The sequence below is a fragment of the Marmota marmota genome, unplaced genomic scaffold (genome assembly GCF_001458135.2).
Source record: "Marmota marmota marmota unplaced genomic scaffold, marMar, whole genome shotgun sequence".
Taxonomy (NCBI): Eukaryota; Metazoa; Chordata; class Mammalia; order Rodentia; family Sciuridae; genus Marmota; species Marmota marmota.
This window is the reverse complement of record NW_025999900.1, coordinates 27,156,259-27,166,005: the sequence shown is the minus strand read 5'-3', so window position 1 is coordinate 27,166,005 and position 9,747 is coordinate 27,156,259. Positions and strand designations below refer to the sequence as shown.

At 33.6% G+C, this 9,747-nt stretch overlaps 1 protein-coding gene across 3 annotated transcripts in view; it reads left to right on the top strand.

Moving 5' to 3' along the window:
* Arhgap5 (Rho GTPase activating protein 5) overlaps positions 1-9,747 on the top strand; it is a 99,150-nt gene that overhangs the window by 25,647 nt on the left and 63,756 nt on the right. The window contains exon 1 of one of the 3 annotated variants that reach the window (XM_048798699.1): positions 1,284-1,456. The exons of the other annotated variants lie outside the window; for them this stretch is intronic. The gene's annotated coding sequence lies outside the window, so the exon portion shown is untranslated. Of the gene's footprint in view, positions 1-1,283; positions 1,457-9,747 lie in introns of those variants that run through there. 3 annotated transcript variants of the gene reach the window in all.

Sequence of the window (9,747 nt, the reverse complement as noted above, 5' to 3'; positions counted from 1 at the left end):
GCCAGGCGTCCGCTCTCGCTCGCCGCCGTGACTTGCCCTGGTCTGGGAGGGTACGTGGGGAAGGAAGGTGGCGGTGTCTGTTGGCTGGGTTGCTGCTCTTAACGAGTTCCACCTGGAAGAGAGAGCGGGGTGGGCGCAGATTCGCGGAAACAAGATCTCGGTTGCAAACTTAAACGCCTTTCAGAGGGATCGGCCCTTTCACTTTTTCCTTATCTCCCCGACTCCTCCCTGGGTTCTCTTCAGATTCCCTTCTGCTGCTTCAGCTTGGGGTAGGGTGTGAGAAGTTGCACTGCGCAACGAAAACACGGAGTCCAGTCGGTTGACTTCGTAAGGTTGGGGCTTTGCTATTGAGTTTTCGGTAGAATAACCTCTAGATTCTCCCTGTTTCCACTAAAGAAAAGTATCGGGGTGGGGGTGGGGAGCTGCGCGGGAGCGCGCGTGCACTTATCCACACATAAATACACACTCACACCCTCCCTCTACAGTGTTATTAGAAATGCAAGTGAGGTGGAGGCTGTGAGTGTAGCTGAGACCGAAAGGTGTTCGCAAGTAAGGGCAAACTATTCAGACGGTTAGTAAAATTCCAAGAAAGTTGGAGGGAAGACGCTTATACTTTTACCATATGATAGAAATGCAGTTTGGACCAATACTTAGAAAATGGGAATTTAAATCTACACCAGAATAGCCATACACCTGGGTTTGTGCGCGCATTTTAAAATTCATATTAACATCCATAATTTACTTTTTCCTTTTAGATAGGAAGCAGTGACAACATTTTTTAAATGTTCGGATGTAAAACAGTAGAATACCTCTGTATTAACGAGCCTTTGCATGTGCTGCCTTCTACAGGTGTTGGGGGAGGGAGGAGGTTTGCCGGTTCCACTTAAATCTCAAACCAGTGTTCTGTTCGAACAGAATTTTAGGGAATGTTTATTTGTATTGAGGATCTCATTCACTTTTTGGAAGATTTCTCTAAATCTACATTTAAAATTACTTCTAGCAAAAATTTCATCTAGATGGCAGCTATTAGGAAAGATATTTTGGTTTAAAGCAGATTAGTAAAATGTGTTTGGAAATGTTTTACTGCAGATTCCAGTTATTTGTACTTTAATATGATAAAATGATATTCTTATTCACTATTTTTAAATATACATACTAATGGTGTAGGTAACCTACTACACATTTTTTTTTCCAGAGCAAATTTTGCGTCCATTTTAAATTACTTTCTCTCTCTTTTTTTTGCTCTTTCATCTATTTTTTGTAATTGACCCACATTTCTAGAATCTGGTAAATAGAACAGAGGAAGAGAGTGTTTGGGTCACCAAAGACTTGCAAAGGCATTGGAACACTTTATGACTAAAAATATTGAAAGGTTGGAATGCATAATATTTTGCCTTTCAAGAAATAGCGTAATAGATCTGATTGACTCAAAACAGAATCAGAGTACAGATTACAGGTAATTGTTGATTTGATAATTTTGCATAGGCTACATTTTTTAACCCAGATCAGCATCTTACTTTACAAATCTTTGTATATGAATTATTAAGAGATATTGGTAGTGGGATTGATTACACTTTGATACTAAGAATAGTTACAGAATTGTTATCTTTATCAATTTTTTTTAGTATCCCTCCATTTAAACTACATTAGCAACTCAAAAAATGTGTTACTAATTTAATATCTTAATTCTGTCATAAGGTATTTACCCTAAATGTTTTGAAAACCATCTCTCCTCCTCTCCCCCTTTTTGTTTGAAAGGTAGATTTAGTAAACACACACTCTTGGAGAAAATGAATTGTTTTGACCTTGAAAGTTCAGATTTTCTAGTGAATAAAATATTTGCTTTCCTTTTTTGGATTTGAAGTTATGGTGCAGCTTTAGAGTAATAGTTTTTTAATTGAAGAAAAAGTATTTTTCATTAAGACTGTACTTTCAGCATTAGGATGTAAGGTAAGTGTTGCCTTGGTTTTCACAGCTTAAATATGAAATAGCATAATAGGGATTTTCTTAGTAGTTACTGAATAAGTTTTATCACAGCTTAAGTTCCACAGGTACTATTTGGGCTTTAAGATTCCATTGTTTTTTCTTTATACATCAAGAAGGGATGCAGATAATTGACTCCAGAAGCATTGTTCTGTTTTAGTAATACTAGGTTCCTGAAAGATGTCTGTAATATACATTTAAAGTTTACCAGCAGAATTTGATTTCTAAAAGAACTGTGAGAAAATTTGATAAAGGATCCATCATTTGGTAATTTGAGTAATGAAGCTCTTATCTGTTTATGTGTAGACTTTTGTGGATTATTTTAATCCAACTAGGAAAAACAGTATTAGAAATTAAGAAAAATAGTTATATGTTCACACTTAAAATATGCTAAGAATTTTAAATGTGAACTTTAAATGATTTTCAAATTCTGTTTCTTGGTTCCCTTTGGTGTTTTTCCTAAATGCCTGGAGACTTCCTCTTAGGAACAACCTTTCCAAACCAAGGCAGCTTCTATTTTTATCTATTACTTAAATACAAGAATTACTTTTTAAAAAGTTTATTTACATTAAAAAATATTAAAACCAGATTTGTTATCATTAATTCAGATTAATTTTCTTTAGCACTAACTATGTGCCTCACCCTAGGAAATTAAGATAAATTAAGGTGTAGCTCAAGCTTGAGCCTTAATTGGAGAGGTAGTAACTATAAAGGAGTAAATAATACTAAAAGATGCAAAAAAGAGAACAGCTATTTGTATCAGGGCCTGTTTTGTTTAATGAAATTAAACACCAATTTCACTGCTTTAACTACAAGAGGGAATTTGAATGTGTGACAAGCAAGGAGTCTTTTTTAAAATTTTCCCACTGTTTTTAGATGGCTCACTGTGGATTATAATGCCTGAGAATATGCAATGAAGTGGAACAGATTGTCAATTTTTGACACCACCTGTAGGATTCATTCCTTATATTAAAGCTAATTAATTGGGAAAAAGTTACATATAACTGTAATTTCATAGTTAAAATATGAATAATATGTGTCAATTGGTTAGATTCCTGTTTTTTCTTATGAAGAGTTAATGGTAAGTATCAGATTAGATTTAGCCTATTTTTATAATCCCAGACCATTATTTATTGAGCAGCTAGGCACTGTTGAGTGATACAACAAAAGAATAACATTACTTCATTAAAAGCTCCCATTAGAGCTTACAGTTTTGATGGTGAGATCAAGAGACCACGTGTTAAATGCCAGTTTGGTACAGAATAGAAGCTCTCTATATAGGGAAGTATATTACTGATTTAAAATTTAGTTTATAAAGGGAGATAGGTAAAAGAGACAGTATTTAAAAGTAGGTAAAGATTTGGGGTAGTGGTGGGGGGCACATTTAGGTACATTAATGACAGTTGGGACCAGAAGTGCTAGGAAGTAAGGACAAATTGGCAAGTGAGATGAAAATATAAGGTAAAGATGTAAGAGCATTAGTTTGTACCTAATAAGCCAAATTGAAAGGTTTAGGGAAGTATTAATGCAAGGATAATAGATGGGGTGGTGAAGAAAAAATACATGTAACTGCTTTTCTAGTTGCTGTTTTAGACATTGTCAGATAGAAAATTGTCCATTTTTCTCTACATCTCTTTCCAGTGCTATGATAATTCCTCTTTTGATGTCTTTATTGTTGACTTTAGATAACAAATAGAAAATTAATATTGCTATTAATCTGGGGAATTGAAAGATGTAGATTTCTGCTCTTCTCTACTATGTTCCATTCTTCCCTATTATTTGACTGTATAACTTTTCAGATGCTTTAAAGAATATTAAATGGTCTCTTGGATAATTTTCTTTGTTTTACAGTCTTGAAGTTTATGTTCTACATCTTTGTGTGTGTGTGTGTGTGTGTACATGTGTACGTATGTACTAAGGATTGCACCCAGGGATGCTTTAACATTGAGTCACATCCACAGCCCATTTTTTCTTTATTTTTTTATTTTGAGACAGGGTCTTACTCAGTTGCTTAGGTCCTCACTAAGTTGGTGAGGCTGGTTTTAAACTCATGATCCTCCTGTCTCAGCCTCCCAAGGCTGGGATTACAGTTACAGACATGCATCACCATACCCGGTTTATGTTAGTCATCTTGACCTTGCCTCATTTCACTGCTAAAATTTAATTAGTCTTTGGAAATAATGCCTGAAACTTGGGTGATATCACCATTTGTTGCTAAAACTGAATAGTTATTAGGAAACACTGATTCATTTGTCTTTTATTTCTTATATTTAGTAGCCAGGCACTAAGTTCTGTGTCTTACATTACTCTTTTCAGTTCTATTATGATAGTTCAGGTACTTCAAGCCAGCAGTAGTCTTGGGCTTTGTGCCCCACCAAATCCAGTATTTTACTTCTTGACTATGCTTATTACAAGGTCCTATTTACCCTTGAAGATGATAGTCATATTTTATCTTCAACCTAATTACTTTCCAGTATGGCTCAGTCACTCCATCCTAATCACACACCTGGAATGACTTTAATTTTTAAACTAAATCCAGCCTATTTTCTAAGATTCACTCAAATCCTTTCTATTCACTGAAACTTTTTTTTTTTTTTTGATACCAGGGATTAAACCCAGGGAGTCTGAACCACTGAGCCACATCCCCAGTCCCTTTTTATATTTTATTAGAGACAGGGTCTCACTGAGTTGCTTAGGGTCTCACTAAATTGCTGAGTCTGGCTTTGAACTCTGAATCCTCCTGCTTCAGCCTACTGAGTCACTGGGATTACAGATATACACCACCATGTCTGGCTATGCACTGAAACTTTTTAAAAAATATTTTTAGTAGTAGATGGGCACATACCTTTTTTATTTATTTATTTATTTATTTATTTATTTATTTATTTATTTATTTTTATGTGGTGCTGGTGCTGAGGATCGAAGCCAGTCCCTCCCCTGTGCAAGGCGGGTACTCCACCACTAAGCTACAACCCCAGTCCCATCACTGAAACTTTTTAATCTGTTTCAGGGTTTGTAAACTGCAGTGTTTTAACCAAATCTGCCCTGCTACTTGTTTTTGCATAATGACTTTTTACATTTTAAAATGGTTGTGGAAAAAACTATTTTGTTATGTGAACATTATATAAAATTAAAATTTCTGTGTACCTGAATAAAGGTTTATTGTAATGTGACAATAGTCATTCATTTTAGTAGTAACTACTTTTACACTATGACTGCATAGTCAAGTAGTGTAACACTGTATAGTATGCAGACCTTAAGTGTTTGCTGCTTGGCTGGCTCTTCACAGAAAAAAAGGAAAAAATCCAAATCCTGATCAATTCCAGTTTGTACTTACCTTTCAGTTCTTTAAATTCCTATTGTATTTATCAACTCCAAGGTGTAGCACATTGCCTTTATCTCCTCAGTTATGATACTCTAAATATTCTTAAAAATATGTAGTAGGGAAAGTACTTTTCAACCCTCAACCCCGCATTCTTTTTAAATCCCATGTTTTTAATTCTGTACCCCTCTTCCTGTGATTATTTGACTTCTCAGTGTTCCCATCAGCATATATTTCTCATCTTTTTTAAAGTGTCTAAAACTTACTCAGTGTTATTTACATTATGAATGATGAGTCCTCTGTGTATAGCATTACAATATCAAAGGTTGGATTTTGTCCCCATTGCTTTGTTCTGAGTGGGAAGTTTAAAAGGACTCAGACCTATATTGGCTTAGTGTATACTTCCCTGTACATGCCTTTGAACCTTTAAAACCTTTGACATAAGGTTAAACAGATAGTAGCTAAGCACAGTAAATACTTATAGATTGTTTTTCTAGGTTGATGTAAATGAAATGACCTTTGGTTCTTCTATTTTCACCACAGAATAAGGAAGAAGACTGGGACGAATTAGGAATAACTTATACCAAGACCTTAGGAACAACACATTAGAGGAGGATGTAGATTAAATAATAGGGTACATGGTTAACCTGTTTGGGAATTGTTTGATTGTTAGTTTTCAGATATTTTCAGCATTGAAACTTTTTCCAAACAATAACTTGAAACGTCAAAAGGTAAAACAACAATTACATTTGCTGAGTAGGGTGTAGGAAGCTCTTGGAGTCCTATCTGCTTGGATCCTCCTTAGAAGAACTATGTGGAATCTTGAGACTCGCTGTTTAATGTGTGTTAATAATCAAACTATAGGTTTTTTTTTTTTTAAAGACTGGACTTTATATAACACACACCCCTATATATATATATTTAGTGGTAGATGGGCACAATACCTTTATTTTATTTATTTATTTTTATGTGATGTTGAGGATTGAAACCAGTGCTTCACACATGCTAGACAAATGCTCTGCCACTGAGCTACAACTCCAGCCTCCTGGACTTTTTAATATTAGAATATTCTGCCATGTGTGATATTTGTTAATTGTGCCTTCACGTGGGTCATCAGGATTGTCTAGTGTTTTCAGAGTTGAGTGTTCCAAACCTGGATATATATTCATTTATTATTAATCAAATATTTATTGAGCTTTCACTGTATGCCAGGCACCGTTCTGGGTGCTGGAGATAAGGTAAAAAAAAAAAAAATTTCTAATATTTCCAGGTTATTTAGTCACTACATAAATTGTTGAAATTTTTTATTGGCTTTCTTTGTGAACCTGATTATTGTTTTGTCTAAAGACTAATTGATAGAAATGGTGACTTTAAGTTTCCTTTAAACTTACAGGTTGTGTGTTTATATAACAGAACCTTGATTCAGTGGTAAACTAAATTATGGAATATGATTGACTCTCCTACAAATATTGTTAGATTACTTAATTACCTTACACATGCTAAAATGTCATTTCTTTTTGCTCATCCTAACATTGGCAAATTTGTTACTGAAATTTTAACAACAATGAAAAAAGTAATACATTAGTATTACATTACTCCTTGCTTAGTATGTAGTTCTCTTTTTTTCTTATTTTTAATTCTTAAGCTGTTTTGGACAACTTTGTCTAAGACTATGAAGTATATACTATATATATTTGACTTAAGATAAAGCAAGTAATTATAAAACTTATTTCATGTAATTAGATCTTGAACATGTAATTTACTATAATATCTATGATTTTAAAAACTTTTTAGCCAATATTTTGAATTAACTATGTTTGGGATATATATATATATATTTGCCTTCATCTTATAAAATTTGTTTTATTTTTATAAGTATTGCATATAAAAATTAGGTGATTATTCTGGCTTAATGCATAACTCTAGATTTAGTTTGCCTTTATTTTGATGCTTTCAATTTTAGTATTTTCGATTTTAGTATTTGTTAAGACTCGTGTGACAAGTAACCATTGTATGGGAAGCACTCTTCTAGTCTTCGGATATATTAGTGGAATGAACAAAGATTTGTGCCTTTCTAGCCCTTTCATTAAATCTGGAGTTGAATGGGAAAAGTGATAGAATATAACTCTATCTTTGGAGGTATTGGGAAAAGTAACTGCAAAAGTAGGAACATCCTTAGCATTTTATGGTCCTCAATGTGACTGGAGCAGAATGAGAATGGGGAATATAATAAGAGAGCACCAGAGAGGTAGGAGAAGAGTTGGAGAAGATGGATCTTGTAGCAAGTCATTGAAAAGATACGGCTTTTACTTTTTTTTTTTTTTGGTAATAAAAAGCACCGGAAAGTTTTGGACAGAATAATGGCAAACTCTGACTTAGGTTTTAAAAGGAATATTCCAACTGCATGGATATAAATAGATTGTAGGGGGAGGGGGAGATAGGAGTGAATAAGGGAAATTAGTAAAGACTTTTAAGTAAGCTTGGGCCAGAGATGAGGAAGGTAGGATGAGGTTATAATAATAAAGTTAGCAGAAATAGGTAAGTTATGAATGTATTTTGAAGATAGGGCCAATAGGAATTTCCTGACATAGCATAGCAATTTAAAAGCATACTTTTTAAAAATTGCACCTTTTTTATTAGAGACAGGTCTCACTTGAGTTGCTAAGTTTCTTACTAAGTTGCTAAGACTGACTTTGAACTCTTGATCCACCTGCCTCAGCCTTCCGAGCCTGTGGGATTATAGGTGTGCACCACTGCGCCCAGCTAAATTGCACCTTTTATTAATGAATGTGACAGTTTTGTAAAAAGATATAGAACAGTTTTATTTTTTTAAACTAATTCTTTGACATTTAATTTTATATTTTAATTGACACATGGTGATCGTATCTATGGGGTATAGCATAGCGTTTCAATACATGTATGCAGTGTGTAATGAATGATCAAATCAGGATGATTGACATCTCTTTTTGCAGCCATGTATCATTTTTTGTGTCAGGAATTTTTAAAATCATCTCTGCTAGCTATTTTGAAATCACTATTGTCAACCATAATCCTATGGTTGTATGTTCTATGTATGCCATAGAACATTAGACATTATTCCTCCTATCTATACCCCTATACCCATAAACCATCCTTTTCATCCCTCTTCCCATACCCTTCTAAAACTCTGGTAACTACTATTGTGTTTTCTAAAAATGTTTTGGTTTAAGTCCTGAATTATTAAAAAAATATTTTTTCCACTTTGAGAGTTCTTGTGTAACTTTTTTTCTCTTAATTTGCAGAAAGCCACTACATGTCAGTAAAATTGCATTAAAAGGGGCATGTAATGTTTGAATGGCCTATTGTAGAAATGGCTTCATTTTGATAGATAATTATAAAGAGTTTCATGTATATAATGCATTGTCATTAATTTCTGTTAAGATAATTATTGAAATATTTCCTTGAAATAAAACAAGTTTCTAAGGTCATCTTAAAGGCAAAATGAAAGACTGTATAGTATTAAAAGCAGTACTAAGATTGGGCATGAAGAGGCTTTGATCCTACCAAATATTATAGTATCGCGTAGGTCATTGCTACTTTTGTCTTGGTTTTTTTCATCAGTAAAAGTAAACATGCTGTTAGAAGTTATGAAACCAAGGTACTGTATACAAAAGCAAAATTACATCAAAGAAAGAGAAGATATGAATAGTTGACACAGTTGGATACTATACTAAGTGATCATATTTGAAAGATACTTTTTTATCTTAACCTATATACAGTTGAAGATAGTAGTCATTGGTTTATTAATGGGGACATAAAAGACAGAAGGGAATTTTTTTATTCTTAGCACTGAAATTAAAAATAAAACTACTTTGGTTAGTTAATGGAGTACAGTTTTGATGTTAGAAGCCAGTGGATAATTAATAATATAACTATCCCAGTGTCTGAAATGAAATTCTCTTATAAACCTTTTAGGGCCAACTTCATGAGATCTAACTTTACCCTTTAAAGTTTATTATATCACTTAACCATAGTAAAAACCTAGCAAAATCCTTTTGAGGTCAGTGTAGCAACAATTTTTTCTAGTCTAGGGTTTCTCAAACTTTTGTTTTTTAATTTTGAAACATTTCAAACTAAATCTTCTGAGTCAAACCTGTAAATTAAGCAAAGATGACACTAGTCATAGTTGAAAAGGCAACTATTTGCCCAACATTCATCTTTCCTACCTCTAGGTGAAAGGATTTTTTCTACCATAATTTTTATAAAAATCACCGTGTGGTAATTCATGTCATAAGCTCTGGGACTGACTTCAGAATACCAGCAAGCAGCTTGTCTGGCAGTGGTTTTTTTTTTTTTTAAAGGACTTTGGTGTTCACTGTGTCTAATTGACAGATTGTTGTGAATTGGTGTGAAAACCGTAAAACTCACAGAAAACTAATTTATTTTTTATTTGAACTTTAATA